Here is a 15,073-nt window from a genome sequence, read left to right on the forward strand (position 1 = left end):
GTGGGGGCTCTGAGGAGACGGGGGGGATGCGGGAGGTGGGAAGCGCAAGGAAAGGGGGCAGCATCTGTGGGAGCTGGGTGGGCAATGTGCGGGGTCTGGGGTTCATGGGAAGGTAGCACAGTCTGCAGTAAACGCTGCTGGGGTCACCCGCCTTTGGGCAGGTGTGTGGTGGGGTGAAGGGTGGCAAGGCAGCTGGTGCAAGAAGCCATCAGCAGCCAAAGCAATGCCCGCTCAGGCTCAAGAGCGTGAACTCCCCAGTGGTCCATCTCCGGCTCTTCAGAGTTGTGCTTACACTTCAGCTCCCAGTGTCTCCTGCCTGCGTCTGCTGCATGTGTCCATGCTCAATCTGCCCACTATTGGGGTGCCAGTACTAAACCAGCTTAGTATAATCCTACTTCCCGTTGTCAGACCAAGGCATGTACTGTTTTGTTTTTCCACGCTTGAACGACCACTTGTCTGTCATTGCTGTAGGCTTACTTCTGCTTATGTTGGGCAATTTGCCCTTTCATCTTTCCCTATGCTTTTATCCGTTCTATATATGTATTTTGCACCATTGTATCTGCTCAACATAATTCTGCCTCTCTGTGGGATGCGTAGCTGATCTGTGCACACAGGCCCACTTTCCGTGCCTGGTATCATCACCCTGCTAGCTGAGGGTGAGGCAAACAGCTCCATGACTTGACGTGATGTGTCACTGCTGTGCCCCTCCTGTCCTGTGCTGAGCCCGTGTTTGGAGTGCCTGTGGCTCTGTGGTTGGCACAGGCTGGGTGCGCTCTGGCTGTTGAGGGAAATAGTCCTGCTCTTCCTCTGGTCTCTGGCTGTGTGTTCACGCCGCCTCTTTGTGTCAGCTTTAGCAATCATGTGGTTCTGGGATGTGGAGGAAGTTGGAGAAGGTTTGAATGGCTCACCCCTGGCAGAAGTTGGAGTTCCTGTTCTTCCCTTCTTTGCTCCTGTCTCTGCTGCCAGCTTGTCCCTGGCTGCTTCAGCCACATGTTTTTCTGGTGACCGTGACTGGTATTGTTGGATCCTTTAAGGAGCTAGCTGCCCTGGCAGAAGAGACTGGATGGTTTTTCTGCTAGGTTAGTGAGTTGAGTCAGCGTTGCAAAGGGTGCGAAACCTACTAAAGCTTATGGGGAGGAGGAAGAGGGAACTTCACTGCCAGAAGCAAGTCTGGAGGAAGGCATTAGGGAGTGAGACCTCCCCTGAGGCAGCAGGGAGCTTTTACATTGGCTTAGCTGTTCCACAAAACTTTTTGCCCCGAGTTGGACATGCTTGCTAGTATATGTACTTTCTGGCACAACTATGTTTAATGTGGGTCCATCCTATTTGGTGACAATGCAGTCTTAGATTGTCTTAATTTAACCACAGAACTATACCATTAAATATAATTTTGTGTTGTTTTTTTTTTTTAATTCCCAATACCTGCTGAAGAATAGAGTACACTTGAGAATGCAAGAAATTGTGACTAAAATTTGTGAGCAGAAGTGTGCTGCTGTCTCTACAAGTTAAGACATACTAGTTCATTTGAACTCACTATCATTCTCCTTTTGCCCCTCTTGATTTCTTCCTTTCAAGGAGAGAAAGTGTGGAAAACCCTTTGTCAGGGTCTTCTACTACGTTGTTGTCTTTTTGACAGTCTCTGATACTACTGCCTTTGAAGAAATTGCAGAAAATCTTATGGTGTAATCACTTGATGCCCCCAAAACATCCTTCCAACCTTTAACTGATAGGAAGCAGTTAAAATCGTGAAGCAAAAATCTTGTAGTATTTCTGAAAAAAGTTCATATCTTTTATTATTAGTCATTAGTACTTGCTGTTATAACATTGCTCATTCTTAGTGTTCATATGAATTGTCTAAATCAAATACTAGAAACCTTCTAAATGAAGTTTACTGCAATGGTTTTATTAAAGCATGGTAGAGACACTAATGCAGAGCAAGGTCATTACAAAGTCCTAGCATACTTGCAGGGAGCAGTGTGGACATAAAGCACCTTCTTGTGCCGTGTTCCTTATCTTATAGCAAAGCAGAGCTGCAGCTTTCTCCTGACCTTGCTGTGCAGGTAGGTGTAGTCTCTGTCCCTTCCCATCAGTATACCTGTTGGAGCAGTTAAATAAACCTGTTGGGAGGCATAAAGTAAACTGTGACATTTCTATACACTATCTTATAGTCGTGGAGAGAACTGGGAGGACATCGGTGAATCAGAGTTCCTGAGTCACCAAATCGCTGTTTTCACAGGGAGCTATTTAAATCTTCTAAAACATGCTACTACATACAGCTTCAGACACATGGCTTTCTTGCTTATCTCTTTCTTATGAAGTTCATGTTGGTCTCTTTTGGCGTTGAGATGTAATTGAGAATATCATAGTTACCTGAATCAAAGAAATAAAGGTTTGTTTGCTTGCTTAAAATGCATATAAAGGGAGCATGGGTTGTTGCTGTTGAGTTGCTGATATGTGATTAGATAATAATGGCTATAAAGATTCACGTCAGAAGTATGGTGGGTTATTTCATAGTAAGGCATGCTTTTTTTGTTCCCCCAGTAGATGAAGAAGTCTTTGAGTTATAAAACCTGAAGCAGTGATGGCCTATTGCATCACTAGGTTTGTAAACTTATGACATACCAGATCAGTTTGAGGTTGGAAGCTTGAGGTTTAGAAACTGATTTCAAAAAGGGTAATGAAAAGGCTATGAATTCAGGCACGCTTGCAAATTTGTAATCTTTTTTTTTTTAAACCTACTTTGAAAATAATCTCCCTGAAATCACATGCTTTTCCTTCATGACTCCCTCTCTTACAAGTGTGGACAGACCAAAGATCTAGCAAGGAAATGCGTTTGCAGTTCTCCTACAGTGTGTTGATGACTTCCTATCAAATGAAGAAGTTGCTTAGGGAGGGGCCTTGGAGCAGTCCTTGAATAGTAAGAACTGAGCTGTGCTGGCCAAGTTCTATGTATATAATCAGGAATTCCTGGAGTGGTTTTTTGATATGAAAATAGTATTGTGAAATAATACATTCTCCTTATCTTTACACAATGAGAATTTCAGTTTCAGAGTTCAGAGGAACAGGCTTTTACACTGATGTTCCATTTTTGTGTTTTTCTTGTAACTAAAGAACATTTTTTCTTAATGAGTGAGGTATGCAGTGTAGCAACCACATGAATCACTCTCAACCTAAATTTTTAGAAAGGAGAAGCAAGTTTAAGTGATGGGGAAATACATCTGCTGTAAGTAACAGTTAACAAACTTGATAAACAACAAATAACAGAAAAAGCAAAATTCTGTTGCTTGCAATGTGTGCAATTGTAAGAACTCTATAGAAAAACCTTCAGTCTGTTCCAGTCTTTAAAAATGCATCAGTAAAAAGCTGTGTATTTTTGAGATAATTTCTTTGTCCTTATCTGTTAGATTTTTTTAAATTTAATTTTGTATTCACTTCCTGAGAGCCAGCTGCAGAACAGATGATGGATGACCAAGGTAGACGAAAGAATATAAATGAAACTGCTGCCAGTTACCATTCTTACTAAAAGTATATCATGGGTAGTTTTTGCGTAGAACTGGTGGTTATAGTGTATTTCCTTCAAGCGACTTGTCTGAGGAGTCTTCCATTTAGATTGAGCTAAAGCACTGCTTTGTGTAGGCAAGCCTGCAGTGTCAGTAAGGCTGATTTGTCACTGAAGTTCCCTGCTTTTGTGTGTTGGTTTTCTTCTTCTGTGGCTTTGATTCTGGTCTATCTAAATGGGCCCAGCTGAGATGCACCTCATGCATATGTAGAGGATACAGGCTGAATAGTTCACTCATGCCACTTTATGGCTTTCTAGATTTATGAATTTTTTTCTCTCTTCTTTAGTACTGTGTAACCAAAGTTTAGTCACTAAGCATCTGTTTCCCAGGTAACAGGAAGTGTTTTGTCCCTTTAAAATATGAATAATACAAGAAAGTGACTTATTTAACCTGTTTGGAGTAGGTCTTGTTCAGTGGTCAGAGAAATTATTGTTATGTGCCTAACCCATACACTTTGGCCTGCTTATTACTTTCTGAAGAAAATGTAGAAATCGGAACATCAGTAAACTTGTCCCTGCTGTGTTGACTTCCAGTGGGTATGGTGCTGCAGTGCAGCCTGCTTCCTAACCTGCTGCATTACAGTACTACGAGTAGCAAGTAAACCGCTCTTACTTATTCAGCATGGGTTTGTAGCGTGGGTAATCTGTGTGTGGTTATGGGATCATTGAAATCACTGAGGTTGCTCACTTGGGTAAACTCAGCCACATATAAAGGTGCTAAGAGGTATGTGACCAAGAACTCTGCCTGCACACAAAAAAATCTGTTTGTTTTGCTGAGACTTACCTAGCTGTTTTAGGAGAAATTTCCAAAGAAATGTTTGGTCTGGGCTTTCTGCCCTTGGCGTTTGGGACTGAAAGCAAGTTTGTAACTTACTTGGCAAGTCAGGGTGGAAAGTGTTGCAGAAGAACAGAAAAAGAAAGATACAGTAAGTCTAAAGAGAAAGCTGCCAGACATTTGCTTGTAAGTTCGCATTTACCATTTTTCATACTTATACTGGAAATTATGAACATAACAACCACATGTGATTGTAGAACAGCACTTTTCATAGCTGACGTGTAGTGACGTGGAGGACAATCTTAGTGGGATGCTGGTAAGTTACACGTGTACAACATCTCCATCCATACTGCTAGAAGTCTGATGGAGTTATTTAAACGGAGTGCTTCTAGATTTCTAGTTCTTTGCTTTTGTGGAGATTACAGTGAATGTGTTGTTCTACTCAGACTCTAGTCAATGGTTTATTTATTTTTAAATCTGTGACTACATCTTTCAAATGTACATTAAGAAAATAATTGACCTAAAGAAAGGGGGACGTATTGGAATATAGGACCCAGTGTTAGTTTTCTTCCAGGTAATTATACTAGAGTAAAGAAGTTTCATCGAAGATCCCTCTCAAATACATTTCATTGAAATCTCTCACGCTGAAATCTTTTAAAGCCTTTTCAAATATAATAGGAAGTTGTTACAGTCCTTCCTAACGGGAGATTAGAGAAATGTGTCCTGAAGTCAGATTGTCTTGATTTGGTTAGTGCACCTACATTTTTTTAATGGTGATTCTGATTCTTTTTCTTTGTTGTTTGATTATGATTTACGGTAAGTAACAGCAAACTGAAAAACCTTAACTATATCTCAGATTGCCAATAGGAACTTAAAATGTTAATTTCCTTGGTTTTGGTCTAAATTTTTATCCGGGAATGTTTAAAAAACCCACACACACTGAGAAGGGAGCTTACAGTGGAAGTAGTACCAAAATCTGCTAGCTATCATAATGTTGCTGTAGCACAGCAGCAGGATCAATTGCTGAAGAATTGATATTAATTAAGCCTGTGCAACTGATCTTTAATGAGTACTCGCAGAATTAGAAGGACAGCTTATTTATGCGTGTCTGTGTGTGCTCAATGTAACTGTAATTATACAAGCTTTTACAGTCATTCAGGTTTTAAATATAGATTTGAAGAGGTTTGCTTCTTTAGCCTGGAGTGTCTCATATGTTGGCTAAGCACATCTCATGTAATTACATTAGGAACTAAACTTACGGAGAAGATAGTTTTATATTTAATGGGTGGGGGGAGGAATATCAATGTTAAAATCTCTGGAAAGCAGGGTTAGTAAATAGAATATTCATTAGGAAGTCGGCAACTATAAAATAGAAATCTGTCTATCTTAGGCTAGGTGGGCTTTGGTTAGCGTTGTTTTTTCCTGTAGGCATCTGTAAAATCATTGGCCACCGCATAGCAAATGTGCTGATTTAGCTATGTTAGCAGTGTCCTGTGATCTTTTTTCAGGCTTAGCTTCTTGACAACCTTGTACTCAGAACTGTATTATTTAGAGTCAGCATTTTTCCTGTTCTTGCTTCATGCAGTGAACAATATGACTTAAGTTATTGGTAAATTTTTACTATAGTAAATCACTCTAAGAAGTCGCCAAAGCAAACTCCATCCCGATAACCTGCTTTGGGAGAAAAAGGAAATGAAAATATCTAATTTTCATTGACTACAGAAACATTCCTACTGAAATTACAGTTTACAGAGCCAAGAACCCTTTGCCTGGCTCTTGATGCAGGCCTTCCTGGCTAAATCAATTAGTTTAGTATCTTGGGGAGATGCAAATGCAGCAGTGTCATGAGGGAGTAAAAAAAAAAAACCAAACACCAAAAAACCCTATGTGGTTACTTAATGTTATGTCTCATAGTGCCTTACGTTTAGGTGGGCAGGAAATAGAAAAACAAATTCTGACTAATTTAGTTACTTTTTTTTTTGCCTCTCACTTGTACATGCAGAATTCAGTTTAAAAACATGTATAGAAGTTTAAACTGTGTAAAGGCATTTGTGATCTCTTTGAGCAGGTACTATGCTGTTTGAGATATAGATAATTCTGTGAGTTTAGGTAATAATTTAGGTGGTTTGCTTTTTGATAGTGGCAGATTTGTAACAAAGATAACAGCTAAAGTAGCTGTCTGCAATGGAAGACCATTATGAGGAAATGCAGATTAACATGTGGACTGTAACATTATTTTAATATATGCAGGAGTTTTCCATACTTCTCTGTGTGACAGTATAAATCTTGGTTTTGTTGCCACTCTTTCATATGACTGAAAGGTTAGATCAAGAACATGAGAAATAGTAGATATTATTATGATCATAAACGAAAAAATTTTAAGCAGTCCAGTAAAGTAGACTAAAACATTGTTTTGCCTTCCTGATGATCTCTTCAAAAGGAGTCCTTGCATATGTGGCAGAATAATTACTTTACAGTTAATGTTTACTTTAGGAATATTAAAAGTAGCCAGGCCTCAGACCTAGGGTAAATCAGTTGTTTTGTTTTGATGGGCTGTAAGTAACTTATGCCTGTGTAGAGGAGAAATCTAATTTATGGGATGATGTCCTGTATACATTTTCAAACTGACAAGACACAAGGAAAGACTAAGAAAGTAATTTGCTGCAAAATAGTCCCTTCAAGTGTTTTATGAATGAGAGGAGGTTTTGAACAGAGAAAATGCCTGTCAGATGGTTGGCAAACTTGCTCATGTGGCACAAATCTTTCTGTGAATCAGGCTTTCTGTTTGATATTCTAAGTTTTCTGTTTGAAATTGTAAGACTCTACAATATGGAGGCATGATGCTCTTGAATAATTTTTAGAGTTCGTATGTCAATAGTAAAAGGGATTTAAATAGTTATGGTTTTGCATGAGATTTAGTTTAACAGTAGTCAGTGCACATGCACAAACTACCTTTTTTCTTTTCATGAATTTGTGATATGCCTTTAGTAACAGTCATTAAAGGAAGACCTGTGCATTTTGTATGAATAAACATAAAGCAGAGCTAGTGATCAGTTTGCATGTGTGATTTTGGAGTTTCTAAACTTCCAAAATGTATTTTGAGCTGGATATAATACAAAGAGAAATTGGAGAAGCCATATGTTGTGCAATGTATTCCGTCTGACAGAATTTAAAAACACAAGTTATGTGCAAGAGAATTCCAGATTTCCATCTTTCTGGGTCCCAGATGTTAATTTAAGTAGGAACACATGGATATCAAACATACTCAACATTTCTGTGCATTTTAACTATCCTAGTCTTCAATTAGGAGTGATCTTGTAATTATTTTAAAAAATGTGTAACTTATGTAATGCTGTAGATCATGTAACAGATTTTTGTGTATGGATGTTTAGAATGACATTTTGTGGATTGAAATTTGAATCAAATTCACTCCTTTGGTACAAAGCAAAGGCGTGCTATATTCAGAGTCTGACTTCTGGCCGTGAATGCTATCCCTTCTTCCTGACAAAACAGAGGTGTGGAATTTGAGCTGGGAGATGGGGTTTTGTTTTCTCCTCCATGATCTCTGCCCAGGGAGGCACTGAGCCTCTTCTGTCCCCTTCCTCGTTGCCCCAGTGATCCGAGCTGGGTTCAGGGCTCCCTCAACTGCTTTGCACGGTGGTGGTGGCTGGTGTGAGTCGGTGCCGGGAAATCTGTCCTGCTCTCTGATGCCTTCCTAGACTCCAGCTCTCCAGTGATTCCCTTGCTGCTATGGCTGCTCGTCAGCAGGCAATAATGGGAAACTACATGTTGCTTATTGTTAAGATAGAAAGGTGCAGCTTGTATGTTTGTTTGTTTGGAGTACTTTGTGAAAGTAGTCAGACTCTGCATTTGACTTGGATTCTTCTGGTGAACTTCAATGTAAAGAACACGTGGTGGTATTACAATATCATTGGGTTTATGTAACATGCTGTTGCTAATATACTTGAGGTTTAAGATGACCTAAGTAAGAGCTGAGTAGGTAAAGAAGAACAATAATGTAGGTGGAGCAGTGTTGGGCCTTGTGATCTTAACTGGGACTAGCAAAAGGCATTAAAAAGACTCACTGCTCAACTGGAAATGTAGGTTATATATTGTCTTTCCTAGACTTGCAGCATTCATGTAAGTTGGTTGGAGTTGCTGTCTGTATAAAGAGTTCAGTAATTAATGAAATAGGCCCCTTCTTTCTTAACCTCCTTAGACAGGAGAAGTAGAGTTCATCTCATCTACTGTATAGCCATCTTTCTTCTTAAGGCAGATTTTAGGCTTAGGGTCCTTCAAATCTAGTGAAGATTAATAGTTGTATCCCAAGTGCCTCTTGATTTGTTTTAGCCACATATGTCAGGATAAGGTGAACTGCACCCTGGGAGTAGAGCGTTTCTACTCTATTGTTTCCAAAGGTGATTTAGATGACTAACTTAGGTATCTATGCATAGATATCAGTATTTGATCAGATAAGGCACACTACAAGAATAGAACAAATGTACTGGCTTTGCCAGTCAGAGTTGTTATTGAAGATAAAAACTGTTGAAGATCACTGAGGAATCTCTGATGTTTCATTGAGGATGCAACTTCTGGGTGAATTTGTGTGTTGCTAAATTGAAGTCTGTTCAAAAAGTGTATGCACATATGCACACCCTCTCTACAGGATTATTCTCCAGAGGAATCTCCAGTTGTGGAGAATGATTTTTTTAAAAGTACTCATTTAATTTTCTGAAGTACTTTCTTTTGTTAAGTGTCTGATTTTGAAGAATATATCTGCCTGTTTGTTCTATCCTACTTGACTTATCCCAAAATGAATGATGAAAAATGACAAGATGAAGTATTAAATGTGCCAACTATTGCAACGTATCCACTATATTGTAAGTATCGATCTTGTGAGGTTTTGTTTGAAAATATTTGCAGTTGATTTGAGATGAAAAACCTTTAGTATGTAATTAATAAAGGATATGTAAGCTTCTGTTTGGTTGAGAAATAGCTTACCTGCAGTTAGCATCGATAGATGAATGAAAGCCCAGGGTCTTTAAAATCTCCTGATGACTAAAAGTGGTGGGAGAAAAGATACTAAATGTACCCAAAGAATATTTAAACCTTTTCCAGGGTTGTGGGTGTACCATATGCATTTTGTAGTTTTTATGTTATAATATTCCACCCATTATCATTTGAGAGGGATGAAGAGGAAAGGAGATTGGCTTTTCCAAATGTGAAAACATTAAATTTGAGGAAAACACCAATATACTGTATTTCTGTATTCTCCTACTCCTAATGCTTATGTACTCTGTTGAGATTGGATCATTTGACTGGCTGCTTCAGTACAAAGGCATAAAAGGCAAACAAAGACTGTTTCTTTGCAGTATGAGGGAACAATAAAACTACACAATAAAACTATTAATTTACATGTAAAATACACTTGTGGTAACTGAGTGAGAGATATGTGTATGTATATACACCTACAAGCTAAACAAAAAATTCAAGTTCAGAGTTTGTCTATTGCAATGAAGCTGCAACCTCCCCTCTGACTGTCAAATAGAGCGTTCTGATTTTGTGGAAGTGTATTACCAAAATATTCAGCTTCTGAAATGGACAAAGAGGGTAGATACTTGCTGAGGACTCAGTCTTCATAGCAAATCTGAAACTTTACTCTGGTTTTGGTAAAGCAGATCCACCCGATATAACTGGAATTGTAGAGAGCTAATGGTCCTTAGCTCTTCTGAAACATGGTGACCTCTTGTTATAAAGGCTTTGCTACCTTATGGTGGTTTGGACACAACAGTACTTTTCTAACTGTAGTAGGTATAAGTTACCAACTAAGGAAATTACAAAAAGAAAGGGACAGATACTGCCTTAGTTTTCTGAAATCAAAGCAAAAAAAAGACTCATATTAAGGTTATATGATATGTGTAAAGAATGCTCTTTGATTAATTACAGAGTACTCTGATCTCCAGTTGCCTCTACTTTGTAGGAGGATTTCTGTACAGGTGGTTAAGTCTTGCTGTATCAGTTCTGAACATATTGATACTGAGAATCCTATACCAGGGGAATCTAGTGACATTTACTCTTTCTGTTTTTCAGGCAGTGCTACCCTGTCTTTTATATTGGCTGCATTTGAGGTACATAAGGACTGTCTTTCCAAATCAGGGATTACTTTCTTCATTCTTCCTCAGGTTGTTATTACTGATAGCTTTTTAAAAAAAAAAGTTGACATGACTTCTTAGCATCTGACTAGGAACTCCACATCTTGAGGCTGTTGGGGCATAGTGTTTAGATGGAGGGATGTCCTCTCTTGTATCCCTTGCAGTTGGTTGCTTGATGGTTATATTTATGGTTCCACTTCCTGACCTTACTACATACCTGAGTTTTCAAATGTTGAAATCCTTCATTCCTTCTGCTGCTTCTGTGTTTGAGCTCCTGGGTAGTTGCTGAGATTTAAAAGAATAAAACAGTCCTGTGATGTTTGCAAGTTTTCAGCAACAAGAAGTTTCTGCATAGCGCCATCAGCTTCTTGAGCTTGTTTCTGGTGCCCTTTTTTTTTGTTGCAACATCTTGATACTATAGTCCTACTTCCTTATCTGATGGTAAGGCCTCCTATAAAGCTTTTGACTCAATCTTGAGATGTTCGAATTACTAGTCAGTTCTGCAGGATAGGTATTGTGATGTGTTGCATTCCTATCTGAGTTTACATTTAGCAATGTTATCAACTTCTCATATGTGAAGCTTTCATGGTCACCATTGTGTCCCCATCTTATTAACAGCTGTCCCATAATGAACAAAAACATTTAAGTTGAAAGGTGAAGAAAATTCTGCTTATCAGAATCTTTGTGGAAGAAAAAGGTTGCTAATTTCCTACTTAGGCTTACTAACTACCAGTCTCTCCTGGGGTAAAAAAAGCTTAGGGGAAAGCTATTAGGCAAAACTATTGGGAAAAGAACACTGTTGGGCATTTCTGACAATTTACTGCAAAAGAGTAATGAGAGAAAAAGCTTGAGAATTTAGGGCCAGCAGGTAGCACAGATGTCCTTACAGACTGTGCATAATACATTAAATGCTGCTGCAAGTTTAGTGGTAATCAGTTTGACTTTCAGCCATGTATATTAAGTGCAATAGAACTTGTTCCTTTTTGAAGACTGATTTGTTTATAATGTTCATTATCTTTTGAGCAATGTGTAGTCTTGCAGTGAAGAACAAATCAGCTCAAGCATGCATCTTGGAGGGATTTGTCCTGTTTGTTTGTTATATCAAAGACCATATGAATAGCTGCGGATGAACTAAACTTTGTAGATGAAGACAACCTTAAAAACTGGTACCTACAAGCAGACTTTTGCTTAATGATTAAGTGAATTCAATAAATAGCCTTGTCTTATTTTATTTGATTGTTTTATAAGAGGAGAATTCTGACTTGGAAGGAATAGAGGAATGGCTCTTCTAATATTGAGGACTTGTTTCTTTTCTCTGGGGGAATTTGGAATGCGGATAGTGCTTGCTATAGACCTGAGAAAACTTGGCTTTTTCATCAGCATGATAATCTTCAGTTCAGGAAATGCATTTCTGTATTTCAATCCACCAAGCTCATAGAAAATTTCTAGGATTTTGGGGTGGGGGTGAAGAGGATGTCACACTTCTGATTCAAAGTCCTGCTGTTCATGTTGTAGAGCTTTTCCAAGCGATTGATAAAGTGTTTTGTGGCAATGACTGAAGAACTAGTAATGTAAGGAGTACTAGCATGACTGAGGAAGTTTATCTCAGCATGTCAGGGAGCATTCATCATCTGTTCCTCAGCATGGAGGGGCTCTGTGCCAGCAGGGAAAAATCTCTGTGGTGCCAAACCAGGGCTTCAATGGGCTCTGTGACAGGCTGCAACAGCGTTCTTTCTTCAGACCATATTAATGGTTATGACACATCTCATAAGTTATAAAACTCTTCTTGTATGTATCTGTGCTGTTATCCAAGGTTATTAGGCCTTATTGTTCAGTGTATGACTTCTTTGTCCCTTCATATGTCATGTTTCTTTTTTAATCTGTGTTTGCCTGGTGCCATTATACATGTACCAAATGTATTCCTTTTTAGCATGTTTAAGATGCCTCTAGATACCTTTTTATATCTAACTATAGATGAAGGAAATCAAATGGAGTACACAATGATTGGAGGGAGCAGTTGATATGCTGGAGGGTAGGTCTGCCATTCAGAAGGACCTCAGCAAGGTAGAGGAAAGAAAGCACCGTTAGAAAGATCCTGAAGTTCAACCACAAAAAATGCAAATACTTCCTCTGCAAAGGAACAACCCCATGCAGCTGTGCTGGCAGACAGGGACCTTTGCGTCCTGGTGAACAGCAAAGGGACCATCCATCAGCTGTGTGCCTGTGCAGGAGTGAAAACTGCCAGTATATTGGGCTGCATTAGCAAGAGCATAGCTGGCAAGTTGAGGGAAGAGATGATTACCCTGCATTTAGCTGTCATGAGGTTAAGTCTGGAGTGTTATGATGAATTTGAGACCCTGCCGGTAAAAGAAAGATATTACCAAAATGAAGGACGTGCAGCTAAAGGCAACTGGAATGGAGTACATGGGGTTCAAGGGGAGGATGAGGGCTGTGGCCTTCTTCAGGTGAAGAAGGCTCATGGAGGATCTAATTGCTACCTTGAGTTACCCAGTAGATTATAGAGTTCAGGTAATAGGTGTAGGTGTGGGGTTTTGTTTTTAGGTGCACAGTACGAAGAGGTGATGATTGAAAGATGCAGCAATTCAAATGGCATGCACTGAGGGTTAAGCATGGGAACAGGTTGCCCAGAAAGGTTGTATTACTTCCATCCTCCATTCTCATTCAAAGTGGAGAGGATCGGGAGTATTGGTTATAAAGTAGTTTCAACTTGTTTTGGGTGGAACAGCATGATCAAATTATTCCCTTTTTAGTGTTTTTGTCATAGCTGTGTTATGTTACAGCCTCTTGTAGGTGAAATGTGTGTTGATCCTTGGGTTTTTTTAGCAGAGAGAGCAGACTGGACATGGAGGCTTGAAAGGTGTCTCCAGTAGAACTGACTGTTTACTTGTTTGGTACAGTGTTGCTATTTTGTCTTTTCTGTGATGTTCATAACAGATTTCTAGTTGGAGGACTTCTCTGTCAACATTGTATTTCTCTGTACAGTGGCATTGGTGGTGTGTGTGTTCCCCCAGCCTGATTTTACCCTCAGCAGTTAGTCTGTGGCTGTTTCTAAACTAATTTGTAAGTTGTTGCTTCTATCTGGATTGTATTACCAAGGTGCAACTGCTACGTGTGCAGAGAGAGAGCGAGAACGCAGACCAATTAGGCGAGCAAGTATAGTATCTTGTGTGGTATACCTGCATTTTAATTTGCCTTTACATCATACTTACAGCTTGTAGCTCATCCTCTGATTAATGTCTACTGGCCTTTTTGCTGTCACCTGATTAGGCTCTGGCATACAGGAGGAGACATTCCTGTAAATCATCAGGTGCATTTTCTTGTACTTCTGTATCGCATCGTATTTCCAGTTTTTCACATTCAGTAGTACTTTTTTGCAAGTTGTCTTTAAGATGTTTTGAAGTTATCTTGCTTCGAAGTCTCTTATAATTATATGAAACAGTGACTGATTTCCTATTTCCCTCTGTCACTGAGGGTGCTGAATGCAATCACTGTCAGGAGTGGTCCATAAGCAACTCCATTGCTGATTTTGTTTCAGTCTGATAATTGGGATCAAAAGGATCTTGTGACTATCTTGTTGGCCTTTTCATCTGACTCTGGTAGCACAGGTTGAAAACCAAGTCTGGTATCATGTAAAGCTATAGTATGAGTGCTTGGTAATTTTGATATAGTTTGATTTTTACATGCATCTAGAACTGTGATACCACTGTAGGATACACAAATAGCTTGCAGCTAATCTCTGCTAGTGTCTGTATTGGGTTTGTATTTAATATGAGAATTAGAATGATCAATTTCTTTTACTTTAGCCAGTTACAAACCAGCTTTATCCAGCTTTGGCCCTTGCAATTATTGAGCTGTGCATATCTTTGTAACCACTTTTCAGTTTTTGTCATGTCCTTAAATTTCAAAATGAAATGCAATTGAAGAGGACAAAGGGGCGTTAATGACAGTACCATTTGCTTGTTGGTTCATGTCCAATGTTCTCTGTCCCTCCGAGGCTGGATTGTTCTCCACTGGCAGTGGAGCATGGTAATGCTTCTTTATTTACTCTTCTGATATACAGCTGGTCTCATGAAACTATACTGCAGTAAATGAAAGAAAATGTGCCTGTAGTCATACTTGAATATGTGTACTCGAATACTTTGATTTAGCTATTGATAATTTGTGGCTAGTCTTGCACGTCAACTTTATACTATTGAACTGTAGTGGATGTTAGTTGAAAGGACGTCATCTTCAGTGAAGTCCAAGTTGTGCATTAAGGGGCTATTCTGCACAGAATATGTGCAGGTAGGAGAGCTGTGTCTTTCCAAAATTTGAAGACAAGACTTCAGCAGTAATAGTATTGAAATTGTGATGGTGAGAATCTGTTATTCCTATTTCATGAGTCCAAATACATTAATGTATTCAGAAGTCCCAGTCTGAATAGCAGTTGATTTTGTGTGCTTGTTCCTATTCCTCTGAAAGTATATTCAAGAGGTGAATTTAAGATTTAGGCTTTAAACTTTCCTCAATTAAAAGTAAAAAAAAAACAAAAAAAAACCCCAAAAAAACCCCAAAACCAACCCCCCC

The 15,073-nt window shown here is 39.1% G+C and overlaps 1 protein-coding gene across 6 annotated transcripts in view; it reads left to right on the plus strand.

Annotated features, from left to right (window-relative positions):
- The window catches only part of ACAP2 (ArfGAP with coiled-coil, ankyrin repeat and PH domains 2), a 71,479-nt gene that overhangs the window by 470 nt on the left and 55,936 nt on the right, over positions 1–15,073 (plus strand). Inside the window, exon 1 of one of the 6 annotated variants that reach the window (XM_010568384.1) lies at positions 4,597–4,650. The exons of the other annotated variants lie outside the window; for them this stretch is intronic. The gene's annotated coding sequence lies outside the window, so the exon portion shown is untranslated. Of the gene's footprint in view, positions 1–4,596; positions 4,651–15,073 lie in introns of those variants that run through there. 6 annotated transcript variants of the gene reach the window in all.

The sequence above is a fragment of the Haliaeetus leucocephalus genome, unplaced genomic scaffold (assembly GCF_000737465.1).
Source record: "Haliaeetus leucocephalus isolate CR32 unplaced genomic scaffold, Haliaeetus_leucocephalus-4.0 Scaffold240, whole genome shotgun sequence".
Classification (NCBI taxonomy): domain Eukaryota; kingdom Metazoa; phylum Chordata; class Aves; order Accipitriformes; family Accipitridae; genus Haliaeetus; species Haliaeetus leucocephalus.